We start from the raw sequence: 14,184 nt of genomic DNA on the forward strand, positions 1-14,184 counted from the left end.
GCTTCCAGATCTGTTCCCATTGATCTATTGTGATATTATGGCCTATATTTTACACCCATTTTATCATGCATTTAGGGGTCTCCCTAAAATTTAGGTGTCCTTGGTTAACCTAGGAGAGGGGCTTTCTCAAGGTGGCCTCTTACTATCTGGGCTTCCGAGTCTTGGGTAGTGGCAACAGGAAGACTACCAGTTTCCCAGTAACCCCAGTTTGATCAATAGGAAGAGTGAGGCAAAGATCAAGGGAGAAAGGGACATCATTAACTGCTATACACTGCACTTACTTTGCCTGTTCTGCCCTCCACCCCCCTTCCTTCATAGCAGTGGTGACATTAAAGAACTTCTATTTATCAAGTGTATTTGCCCAATGGTTTGAACTGACTGAAAGTCACATCCTCACTGGCAACATTAATTATACAAATACAGCAGACAGGTGCACTCACTAAGCCAATAATAAGATAGGAGGAGACAGATTTGGATCAAAACGAAAATAGAAAGGTCACATTCTCTAATTTCAATTGTAATCACGGAAACTCGATTTGCAATTAGCATCTATGCAGGATCCACACTCATTAAAATGTGAGTTTTTCCAGTCAGTCTAAGAATACTGATTACAGCCAGATACACCCATAGCTGTGTCATGCTTGGGCCATTTGCACTGAACTGTTCAACAGCTGGTACAAATGTCTGAGTATACAAAGAAGGAGGATAGGAAGCCATTTTCATTTCCCACCTGCATGCATAAATCTCCAATATATTGATTACAACGAACATAATAACGAGAGAGGAGCCATATCAGGTCAATATTCAAGGCTTATAGTGTTATAATGAATCTGCCATTTTTTCCTATGAGAAATCCAACAAAATGAAATTGATTGCAGTTTAAAACACTTACTGTACTGTTTAATAAAGGTTCCAAATATATGTATGCTGCTACCTTCTCCAAATCAACTCAAGGCTGTTAACAGGAAAATAGTCATTGAATTGCTACAAATGTATACATAGTAGGGGTGCACATTTGCTTTCTAACAACTGGAAAAAAGGGACTGAATGCGGGAGGGATATTTTTTTATTAGTTGCAAAATGTATGGTAATTTAAAGATAACAGCACACTTACAAAAATGAATGAAGTAACAGAAGGTAACTCCCGTTTATTAGGCAGCCCAATCCTAACTTGCACCGGCAGGCCTAATGGCCTGCCCTGTATCCAGCACAGGTAGGTGCCGGCTGGAGGGCAACTAGGGGTAAGGGGATATTTTATCCCTTACTCTGTCGTGCATCAGCCACCCCATGGGGCTACTTGGATTCATGCCAGTGAATTTGCTGACGCAAAACTGAGCAGCCTGTGTAATGCCGATTAGACCAGGAGCAGGGGCTAGGATTCAGCCTGCACTGCTGTGGCCAACCCCACCCTCTCCCATGCACCCTCTCCTCACCCAAAAACGCCCCCTCCTCACCTTTGTTGCACCCTCCCACCACCTAGTCCCAGTCCCACTCCCCACACCGACTTCTCTTGGCCAGCGCAAACTTACTCTATCCAAGTCCGAATCTGGCATGGTGCATGACCTTGCACAGGCCCAGTCTGCTCTTAAGGAGAAGCAAATGTGCTTTACGGCATATTTGTAAAACTCCGAGGCTGGTGCAAAGGACTTGCTTCAGCCAAAGACAAGATCTGGACTGAACTCTTAGTTTCTCACTGCTTTCACTGGGAGACCACCTGCTTTTGAAATGCTGAATGCAAGGAAACAGCTGTGGAGGGGACAAAAAGCAACCCACTCCTGAAAATCTTCCAAGCCAGAGTGTATTCAGGAGCAAGGCCCTCTAGATCAATGTTCTCAAACTGTGGGTCAGGACTCACTAGCGGGTCGCAAGCTGATTTTTGGTAGTTCGCAAAAAGTTTCTGAAATATAAAAAAAAAAAAAAAATTGCAAGCACCCTTGCTCAGTTTGCAAAATAAAATTGCAGCAGCAGGCAATCCAGATGGAGACACTGCTCTCATGGCAGGAATGCTAACTTGAGGTATGAGGTAAACATCATAGTCTCAAATTAAAATATCACATTTTACTATTTTCTCTAGTAAGTGATACACGGTAGATGAAGCATGAATCCAATTTCAGCCTTTTGTCTTGCCTGGAAGTCCCTAGTTGCACATCTTGCTTTCCAGTTCAGCCTTCTGCGTACCCTGGAATGACTGTAAAGGTTTGGAAGAGTGTAGCAAATGTCTGCACATACATAGTAATATGTAAGGTCTCTAGCAGCCTTGGGAGCACAGCATCCTGATTATTATTAATTAATGCTTTATTATTAATAAATAAAATATTATTTCTTTCTATAACACTTTTTTTTTGTCTAGTAAAACTATATGGCTCATGACAGATGGTCATTTTTAAAAGTGGGTCCCGGTGCTCAAAGGTTTGGGAAGCATTACTCGTCCAGAAGTTTTCCAGCATGCAGTGAGCTTCTTTCATTCATTTCAGTGGAATGATCTAATTTTAAGTGGCTGTTTATATTCATGATTTTAACTTTTAAATTGCCATGGGGGATTTTTAAACAGAAAGGTGACTTTAGAAATGCTTATATCCATAAGACGTGCATGCCCCAGGGAACATCAAGGTGGCTCCTTCTTTGCTCTCAAAAAGTCATTTCATTATATGCAATGTTTTATTATCTGCTCATTGAAATAAAGACCACAATAAAACTAGCTGGAACTTAGACCCACAATCGTATTCATGTCTACCCAGAAGTCCCCTTCAGTGAGACTTCCCAATGAGTGCATATAGGATTGCAGCTGGATGCTACCTCAATGCATTTGAATGGACAGTTATAAAGAAGACATGAGTAGGAAAACAGCTGGTGGGGGGCACAAAAGCAATCCACCCTTGAGACAAGAATGTCCTCCATGTCAGGTCACCTTTGGCACACTAACACAAAATTTTCTACTGTGCTGGTTTAAATTGCCCATAGATTATGGGCAATAATCTATTATTATTAATAATCTATCTATTAATCTATCTATCTATCTATTAATAATCTATCTATTATAATCCTCAGGTATTGTCCCCACTTGTTCTTTAGGGTAATTTAATTATTTCATAAAATCTAAATTAAAATGATCCCTACTGACTTTTGTGTTTCTAATAAGCAGGTAAAATAATTAATCTATTATAATTTAAATCTGCTCCATTGCTTTCTCTGTACAATTCCTCTTTCCCCAGCATCTCAATCTACCAGTGAAGGCAGATTCAATTAAATTGAATTTAATGAATGACATTAATTGAATGAATGACAAGGTGAATGACCTTTTAAATAACAGAAATAAATGGAGTAACAAAATAAAAAAATAAATAAAACTTGCGCACTCCTAATATAAAGTCCCAGCCAAATCAGAAACTATCAGAACATCAAAGCAACAACGCAATGCATTGCTGAGTTGAAGAATTTGTGGAGTTTAGAAGCAGGGAGAGTAGGCACAATCCTGCTCCCCCTCCATGCACTCAGCCTACATGGTTTCCAGTCATGTGAAAAGGGCTATTCTCTACTTCATTAGTTCTTCCCATGTCCATGCCTTCTGCTGAATGCTTGCATTGAAAACAAGTTCCAGAACAATTACGCTCTTTTCAAAAGTTTGGTATTTGAAATATAATCAGATACTTCAAACTTGAAAGTATAGTCAGTACAGATCCCCAGGTATTGTCCCCACTTGTTCTTTAAGGGTCATTTATTTATTTCATAAAATCTAAATTAAAATGATCCCTACTGACTTTTGTGTTTCTAATAAGCAGGTGAAATAATTAATTTTAGCATACTTAAGTGTTCTCATTTTTGTTTTTGATTAGAGTGTGGATCCCTCCATGAATCAGTCCTTATACTGAAAGTCAATTAGTAAACACTGTATAGTTATTTTTCCTTTTTCTTTCAAAATGAAGCCTGCACAATAAGTCCTGCATGCTAATTGCAGCATCCCTCAGACTATTTGAGGGCCCCTGCAGGAATTCCAAATACAGGTGTCCCCTGTATCCACAGATAGTTGCTTACTGGGGCAAAGCTTTTCTTTCTTTTACAGGACACCATAAGCATGCAAGCTTATAGCACATGGAAGCAGGTTGCAGGCAATCTGAATGCTTGAAGAGACTAGGGGCACACTCCTAACCCCTTATGTCAGCGCTTTCCAGCACTGGCATAGTTGTACCAATGGGACATGTGCTGCATCCTGCAGTTGGGTATCACTCATGGAGGCCTCCTCAAAGCAAGGGAATGTTTGTTCCCTTACCTCAGAGCTGCATTGCTCTTATGTCAGTGCTTTCCAGCACATAAGGGATTAGGATTGTGCCCTAGATTGACCATTAATAGGAAGCAGGAAGTCAAGCAGGAAGTTAGTTCCATTTAGTCTCTTCAAGCATTCAAGCTGCCTGCAACCTGCTTGCACATGCTATAAGCTTGCATGCTTATAGTGTCCTGTAAAAGAAAGAAATGCTTTGCCCCAGTAAGCATCTAGACAACATTAATGGGCCCCTGTAATTATCTAAACAAGATTAATATGGGCGACGGAGATAGGGTTCCCTATACCAGCAGTTTCTGTATCCACGGAGGGGGGATTGGAACAGAACCCCTGCAGTTATGGAGCGACACCTGTACTAGCTGTTTGTAGTTCTTTCCAGTGGTGGCCCAAGATATTCTGGTGCTTGGGGTGCTCTCCCCTTATGTTCTGTCCCTTGTACCCACTCCTGGCTGCAAGGAGAGGCAAAAAGTGGCAATAAGTTGTGCCCAGCCAGCATGGGTGAATAACTGCATCTCCAATACTGAATTTCAAAAGGGGAGGAAGAGGAAGGAGGTGAGGAGAGAGTTTAGCTACAGTGTATCCTCCCTTGTCCTCAATGGCAATGAGGAAAATGAAATGGAAGATAAAAAGAGTGCTGGGCTAGACTGTTTCCTTTCCTCAGTGGCAGTGAAGGGAAAGGGACAAAAGTAGATGGGGGGTGATGGGTTAGTGTCTTGTCAATGTTAGTGGGTAATGACCAGGCAATTTATGGGATGAGGCACCCCAGGCAATTGGGGGATGAAGCAATTGCGAGGATGAGGCACCATCAAACCGGTTTCTGACACAGCATGCTTCAGATTACTGCATGAATGGGACATTCTTGGTCCTTTCTCATCTAGACTCATTGCTATCTGCATTCCAGATCTCCTGAGCATTCTGCCTCCCTTATAAGGTGTAGGAGCCTGGCTCCTGGGAGTAACCACTTGCCAGGATTTGAGCTTCTAGCAGTACCATCCCATGCATGAAGATATGCTGAGCAGGATAGGTACATATATGTTCCAGGGTACAATAATTGTTAGTCTGTGTCTGGGTACAAATATTCACACATTCCATTCAATGCAGGTCCAATCTGTAGACAGTGCTCATGGATTACTGAAAATGTGTGCCCATTCAGACCTGGATACAGTATCATATTTCAACAACTCTTTACATTTTCCAACTTGAAAAAATTTCAGCCATAATTCCAGGATTGCAGAATGACATGTACTGAGAGAAAAGAGAAAACATGCTATGTGGCGCACATCAAAAAAAGAGGGATGACAGAAAAATTAACTCCAAAAACATAGAGTCAAAATAGTAGTAAAAACATGCTTCTCCATGAATAATGTCATCCTGCAGTCATCCTGAAGCATTAAAAATAAGCAAGTGGCCCTCAAAGGTATTTCATATACTACTATCCTCTCTCCCCATTTTAAACTTGATTGTGTCCATATTACTGAGTAGCACAGCCAGATGTAGTTGAAGCCTTATGACTACCACTGAAAGCCCACAACACATGGAATTTTCCATTAGTCAATGGAAAGCTTCTCTGTTGGTTTCATTCTGTTCTGCCTCACTCCAGGAGCCTCAGAATAAAAGGATCAATGGGTTACATAGCATTAGTCACGAACTGTTGGAGTTATGAGCCACTGCCTTGCCTTCAATTATATAACCTAAAAAGAAAAGTACTTTTTATCTCAAATTTATTCTGCAAGAGCAGGAAGAAAATGCACACCTTGATAAACGTATGCTAGAGTTGCAGTCTTTTCCTATTGTTCTCTCATTGTGCCTTCTGCAGTTTCATAAGTACTGAACTGAAAGCTTTACAGGCTAAAGTTTTGCAGCAGCTCTGCAGAAAACCAGACCATTCATATTGTATTCCCTTTTTGCTAGTATAGGTGGCCGCTGCTCTGAGGACAAGGGGCCACCAGTGCAATGTCCACCAAATCCAGTGTTCTGTCCTGGCTGAGGGCAGTGAGAGGGATAGGGCTTATCGGTACCTGTGTGTGCTCTACCTGCCTCCTAGCCTCTTGCTCCTCTGAGCTATACCAGCTCTGTTGCTGCTGTAGTGCTTCAGAGCCTCTGGAGGTGTGTCCAGCTTGGGAAAGGGGTTCAGGATCCAGCAGCCACCAACTCTGCTTTGCCCTGTCCCTACTCCACTCTCTGCCCTTTCCCCACTTCTCCCCTGGAGGACTTGTGCTGGTGACCAGTCTGCACCCTGTTAATGCTGATGTGCGGCTTTTCGGTGGCTGCTCTGTTTAGATTAAGGTGTGCATGAGCAACTTCAGTAAGGTCCCAGTTTTGAATCTGTTATTGTTGCTGTTTGACTCACTAAAATAAATCTTTTGCATTGCACCTTTCACCTTCCCTGCTAAATTATACAGCTGCACCATTGGTCACTACCAGGAACCGGGGGGGGGGGGGGTAAAGGGTGTAATTGTACCCGGGCCCAGGGTCAGAAAGGGGGTCCAGGAGTCAAAGGATGGGGCCCAGAAAGTTCCTGGGATCTTACATTTTCCTATCTCACCTGAATTTGCTGCCGATGCATGATGCTGGAGGTACAACTGTGGGCATGCAGTGGCAACTGCAGCTGCAAGCCATACATACCAGGCCCAGGAATGCATCCATGACCCTCCTTAACACAGTGTCAAATCTGGGAAGGAACATGTCTGCTACTGTAGTTCTTTGGCTTGTGTATCCGATAACCATGAAGGAGTGTATAGGAACTCAGGGACCCAGCTGTAGGGCTACAGCTGCTGCAGAAGTTCATTTTGGTGTGCACAGCACACTGTCCATTCTAGTGTGAACCCAAATATGAAGATGATAACTTTCTGCAATGCCTTTTCTATATTTCAAAGATTTTAAAAAGACTTAGGAGTGTGTTTGGTTTTCCATATTACTTTATCTAGCTGCCGGTGCAGCATGGTCAGGTAGACGACCTGGGCTCTGCATCTAGAAGCCTGGTAGACCTGGGCTCCAAAGACTGTCCTGACTGCCAGCACCCTCACCCTGCCCTATTTTGCCCTCCCCTTCTACCTACGCCCATTGTCCCCCTCTTCCTTTGGGAAGGGGCCCAAAAGAAACTTTGTACCCCCTGATAAAATTCCTCTCAGAGGCCCTGGCCACAACATATGATTGTTTTTCCCTTGTGCACATACTACATGTGTTATTAAAAAGTGCTGCCAGTAAAATTACACACAAATATGATCATGTTTGAAAATAATTTAAAAAATGAACAGAAATAAGTTTCAGCTGAGTCTGGCTCTTACCATACAGTTAGTACTTTGTCCTGAATGCTTGAGTACAAAACACATGTATTCTAGATTTGTTATGAAGGGAAAGGGCATGAGTAACATAATTTACTTATTTCCCCTTCAAAGTAGTTGTAAACCGTAACTGGGAAGAACTGAGTGTCCACTTGTACTTTATAGGAGAAAAAAGTAAATTGTACACAATGCATGAATGTATTTTCTACTCCACTGGTTCTCAGATGTTTAGCACTGGGACCCACTTTTTTAGAATGAGAATCTGTCAGGACCCACCGGAAGTGATCTCATGACCAGAAGTGCCATCATCAAGCAGGACAATTTTTAACAATCCTAGGTTGCAATCCTACCCACACTTACCCAGGAGTAAGTCCCATTGACTATCATTGTTAAAAGTATATACATAGTAACCTGTTAAAAGTACAGAGCTGTAACATTTCTCCGGATGTAGTCACATACCATGGTAGCATCAAGTCTAATATATTAAAAAAAACATTGAAATGAATGGAGTTCCATCGGAAATGGGCTTGCAACCCACCTAGTGGGTCCCAACCCACAGTTTGAGAAACACTGTCCTACTCAGATCGCTGGCATTCCTTGGGGGGGGGGGGTGTAAAATGTTAAATTTTCAGGCGCTTCAATGCCTGAGTAAAGTGGCCCCTCCCCGTCGCCTTCAGAGCCAGTCAAGGCTGTGAAAGCAAAGTGGTGGAGACACCTACACTTTGCTTTCACAGCCGCGATGGCTCTGAAGGCAAGGGGCCGCTTTACACAGGTGTTCAGGTGCCTGAAAAACATTTTGCCCCCCTCCAGGAATGCCAGAGACTCAGATACCAAATACCAAGTACACACTGCACTAGACAAGAAGCTACTTTCATTATTCTAAATTTTAAGATAACTTTAGAGGCTCTTTTAAAATTACTGTATAGGTTTCATGCTGCTTGTAATTACATAAGACTTTGCAGAGGAGACCCCTGTGGCACATTATTTGTCTGCATGCCTTCCACATCTCCATCCGGCTTGCCCCCACTGCTTGGTCAAGTGACCAAGAACAGCAAGTAAGTCAAATTACATTATCGGAGCCAGTTGTGAAGTTCCAGAAATAGCTATGGAATATATCTAGAGTTAATTACAGGTGCAGCCTGTTTATCCATGGATTTTATATCTGTGGATCAAGCTCATGGTGGGTCTTATGGACCTGCATTGAGCCAGACTTGACTCCACCTGAACGCTCCAAAGGGTTTCCTGTGCGAAACTGGATGTTCCATTTTTTGGTCTTTTTTGGCCATTCTGAAGCCCACAGAGGCTGCAGGCGGAAGCACACGGCCTCTGCAGAAAGTCCTCAGGAAGCACCTGAAGCAAAGCTCAAGTCTCCTTCAGAGGAATTAAGAGGCCAAAAACCACGGATTTGCTTATTTGCAGTTTTTGTATCTGCTGGGGATCCGAGAACTGATCCCTTGCAGATACTGAGGCCCCATCTGAACTTTTATTCCAATCCATTATTCTCTCTGCTCCCTTTTTAGAAAGAGTGATGATATGTGAGAGTGGGTGCTGCCTACATTATACATGTAGTACTTTTTCCTGCCCAGCTTATTCAGGAAGCTATAAATGAAGAGAGGCAGACACACAGTGAGGAGGCTGTTGGAAGAATATTATTTATGCAATTACTGGTATTTTGAAAAGAATTGCACCCTACTGTTACAAATATAGTTGTGCAGCACAGTCCTATTACGTTTACTTGGAACTAACTCACAAGGCAATCACCTGGTCCTCTTCTGACCCCCCCCCCCCAAAAAAAAAACACCATTTGGGCTGCCACTTTGAAAACAGAATTGGTAGACTGCATAAATTCATCAGTATATACAAAACCTTAATTTCAAAAATGTAGGGGTGAATTCTATATAAGGAACATTATATTTAAAACTTAAGTCTTGATTTCATTTACATCTCTATATTTCAGCTCCCCAAAACCAGTTTGCATTTTTTCCCTACCATACAAAAAGTATAAAAAGAAGTCTCTTCAAGAAGACCAATTTTTCTAATCTAGCCTTTCTGGAAAATAACAGTGTATTCTAATCATTTCAATAGATTCCAAGAAACTTTATCTCAGAGTGATGTAATAAGCAGACATGGATCTTGGAGACCTGGGAGACATTGCCATTGATATATAAGGTTCATATATAGGAACACAGATGTTGATTTTTAGAACCTATGAGGATGCTTTCAGAGCTACCATTGCATTAGTTCCAGTCCTGCAGCTATTGCATGCTCATGAATAGTAGAACTGGAGGGGCCTTGTTGCCTTAAGATAACCTTCTTTTCATCAGTAGTACTTGAGTGCTCTGGTGCCTGCAGGGGAAAGGGGTGGCAGGCAGGAGGACAAACATCTTTCAAAGGAAAAACTATAGTTGCATACATGAAGAAGAAAATGTTCTGAAATGATGGAAAATTGTTACAACAGTTTTTTCCCTAAGGCTACTAAGACCTCACCCTCTATTACTCATGAAGATACTATAGTTGCAGGATTGGAACTAATGCAATGGCCTTGTCTGACTAACTCCCTTGTCTAACCCCCTCCTCCATCTATAGAAACACTCATGCAACAAAGCACAGAAGCACTCATCCTGAAAAGCAGTTTTAAGCTACAATCCAATGATTACTAACATGGGAGTAAGCAAGAACTTCATTTATAGGTTTTACTTATACACATAATGCTCAATGGCAATATAAAATAATATTTACAACACATTATTAGCACATTATACATCAAATTCAAGGGCTTAATAATACTGGAATCTTTCACCTACACACTCCAATTCTGCAAAAATCGGTGAATAGTTGAACTATTAGGTCTTAGGGCTAAGTCTGAAGGCATCTGTTGGAACAACCTTGCTGAAGAGCAAGATCTGAGAGCCAAGTCTGATCAGTACTTCACTGGGAGCCCATCTGGGAACCTCACATATGCTGCTCCACAGAAGAAAGGTAGGATACAAATGTAATTTAAAAAAAAACATTTGGGGAAAAACAAATTAAATAACTTCTTGCAGGTCAAACTTGTGCAGGTTTTGGGAAAAAGTGCCCAATGTTCTTAGTGAAATTACAGACAGGTTATGCACAGGACCTCCGTTGCAATGGCAGAACAAACAAGTGAAGAATTGCATTGCACCAGAAACCCCAGTTATGGTTATTGCCTGTAATGAAAGCAAAGACATCTTAGGGCGCAATCCTACCCTGCGTTAGAACAGGCAAGCCAAGAGGCTTGCACTGTATCCAGGGCAGGATAAGGGCCCAAAGTGGCTCAGCCAGAGATAAAGGGAAACTTTTCCCCTTACCTTCGGGTAAGGCGCCCTTGCCCCTATGGGTCTCCTCAGACTTTCCCACTACCTGAGGTGACACAAGTCAGAGGAGACTGGAGCGGCTTGAAGTTGCTCTGAACCCCTCGGGAACAGGGGTTGGGATCCAGTATAACTGCTAGACCCCAGCCCTACCTCCCGCTCCCCACCCACCCACCCCGGGACCACCCACTGCCTGCCCTCCCCCCACCCCGGAACGCCTCCCTCCTGCCTCCTCCCCGCCCACCCCAGAGCCTTGCACTGCTGCAAAACTTGCTGCCTCCGTCAACACGGAGGCTGAAGTCAGCCTCTGCAGGCCGGCACACCTCTGTGTGCTGGCCTTGCCAACTCCTGAGGAAGTGCTAATGTGCCTTATGGCATGTTTGCGACACTCCTGGGTCGGCACAAGGGACTTCCGCTGGCCCAAGGGTGCCTCTGGATTGTGCCCTAAATCCCTCACAACAAGTAAGGCATGGCAAATGGTGGTATAAAATTATTATAGAAGGCCTCCTCTTTTCATACATGCAAATCCTGCGTTACATTTGTAACTAAGGGTGGGGGATCTTATCCTAACCAATAATAAATCAGCAGAATAGAGGAGTGATGAGAGAACTGTTGTAGTCATTTAACCTTCTTAGGGAAAAGTTGAAACCAAAGAGAGGCTTCCAAACCCAGGCCACTGTTGTGAGATTCCAAGTCCCTGCCACAAACGTGAAGTGGCACATAGAGAAGCAACTTCATCAGCGCAGGTAAGTTGGCAGTGGAGTCATATCATGGAAGGGCAGGGGTTTTTGGGGGTGGTTGGGGGAGAGGAGGGGGCAGGGAGAGGGAGGGGTAGATCTTGGCAGCACTGATATAATGCATCAGATCCCATCCCTCTTCTCATGTCGCACTGCCCCTTTTCTCAGATATACATCAGGAAAATAGCTGGCATGTCCAACGAGCCCCATGAGTGATCAGGCAGCAATGGGGAGGGGGGGGGGTTAAATAAACAAATAATTGCATGCGCACATACATAATATGTTGCAAATATTTTTACTTACCTCCTGCAGGCTGTCTGATCACTCCCACCCCCACTACTATAGCATGCAGCACAGCCTTTGTTGGTGCAGCTGCATGCTGTAATGTGGCAGGGGTAGGATTGGGCAGTCACTGTATTAAGATCACAGTCACGTGTGTCTTTGTTTACAAAACATGTTTCAAATGTTTAGCAAAGGAGTTGAAATAGGCAGTTCTTCATATTCCTTGTTGGTTCCCCCCCCCTTTTTTTTATAGAGAGCAAGCTCACACAACTTCTGACCAAGAAGCCAAACGTAGCCCGTGTACGGTGGCCTGCTAGGGCCTTGATGCCCTGTCTCTATTTTGCAATATCATTAAGCAACAAAAACAGATTCATCCCATTTCCACTGAGCAACTATACAATACATGGCCTGTAGGCAGTGTTTGACTTGATGGGTCACCAGCTGTGCAGGCTTGTGACGAAGGTATCCTTTTCCAGATGTTTAGAGCTCAGAAAGCTTGACACTCTGAAATTTGTCTTGACAACTACAGGTGCTTGACCTTCTTTAATCTCCAAAGAGGTCTATCTTTATCCTGACAGGAAAGGAAACACTATGAGCGCTTTTCACAACAATGCCTAAGTTTTGAAAGCCTTCACAAATCAGCAGCTGCTACTTTGGGATATAATAACTAGCATGAAAGATCAGAAATAGGAGCAAACATAGGATATGAAAGGAGGTCTGAAGAATAGCAATAACTTACAATTGACTTTGAACAAGCAGGGTGAGAGTTTGTAACATTTGCGTAAATTGATGCTTAGTCTTAGTCTATAAGTTGGCAACAACTAACCATCAAATGGGATAAGCAGGGGCACTCAGATTCAATTCTGATGAAAGATTCTTTGACAAGTTTTCTTAACACATCTTACTGTTACCACCAGCTATATGGTCTGTGTTTGTGGTGGAGCTCTTCCTGTGGCACCCTCACATGTAATTTGCAATGTGTGTGTCCCTACCTTCCCCATCTTGCCCAGCCAAACCATTTTGGTTTCAAGTACTCCTATCAAATGCTAAAATTGGAGGATTTTATAGCAACACTTGGAGGATTTCATAGCAACACTAGAAAATCCCAAATAGTTGAGGTTCAGCTCCCCACTTATCTTGCCTTCTCAAAGCAGCAGGAAGGACTGATGACCAACCACTAATGACAATCACAGCTTCGCAGAAAAGGTAAGAACATAAGAACAGCCCCACTGGATCAGGCCATAGGCCCATCTAGTCCAGCTTCCTGTATCTCACAGCGGCCCACCAAATGCCCCAGGGAGCACACCAGACAACAAGAGACCTCATCCTGGTGCCCTCCCTTGCATCTGGCATTCGGACATAGCCCATTTCTAAAATCAGGAGGTTGCACATACACATCATGGCTTGTAACCCGGAATGGATTTTTCCTCCAGAAACTTGTCCAATCCCCTTTTAAAGGCGTCCAGGCCAGACGCCATCACCACATCCTGTAGGTAGGTCAGAGGAACAATTTGAAGAGACTGGCAACATCCTGGGGAGGAGTGCCAGGCAAAAGGATCAGTGAGGAAGATGGGTCAGAGTTGTTTAAGAGAGCAAGAGACTTTCAACCAGCTGATGATGACGAAAGCTAGAGAAGCAGCTGTCACAGGCAGTGATATAATGTAATGTGTCAAGAGATATAGTAAAAAGAAATTGAGAGCTTTAAAGGAAAGGATAAAGAGCTTATGATAGATGCAGAAAAAGATCATACATTATCAAGGGATAAAAACCTACACAAACGTTTTAGAATTCAGGACACCAGTAGTGAAAGACAGTATTCTGGCAATGAGAGCACTATAAAATCTGCTCACAATGCTCATGTATAGCTGTGAATGATTCTTCACTGAATCATTGCAGCTCGAGTGTTGGCAATAGCTTCTTGAAATTTCATCATTTCAGTTCAAAATCTGGCATTTTAATGGGAAATTCTCATTTGTTAACGTTACTGTGCATTTTTTTCCATATCGGAATGCCTTGTACTCTGGTATCATTTTGTATCAACAATTTTTTTTCTGAAATTATTTTGTTGTTATTCATCCATCCTGCCCACAGGAAGCCCAATCCAAACCGCCACAGCGCCACCTGGTACAGTGGCATCAAAAAGAGCTACTGCTGCACCCAGTGGCCCCGCAGAGGCCACCAGAGGTCTCCTTGAGGGTTTGTCCCCTTCCCCCAGGTAAGAGCACAGGCCCTGCAATGGCACTACTTGAGTCTGCCCCAGCTATTTTGCTGGC

The sequence above is a fragment of the Tiliqua scincoides genome, chromosome 1 (genome assembly GCF_035046505.1).
Source record: "Tiliqua scincoides isolate rTilSci1 chromosome 1, rTilSci1.hap2, whole genome shotgun sequence".
NCBI classification, from domain to species: domain Eukaryota; kingdom Metazoa; phylum Chordata; class Lepidosauria; order Squamata; family Scincidae; genus Tiliqua; species Tiliqua scincoides.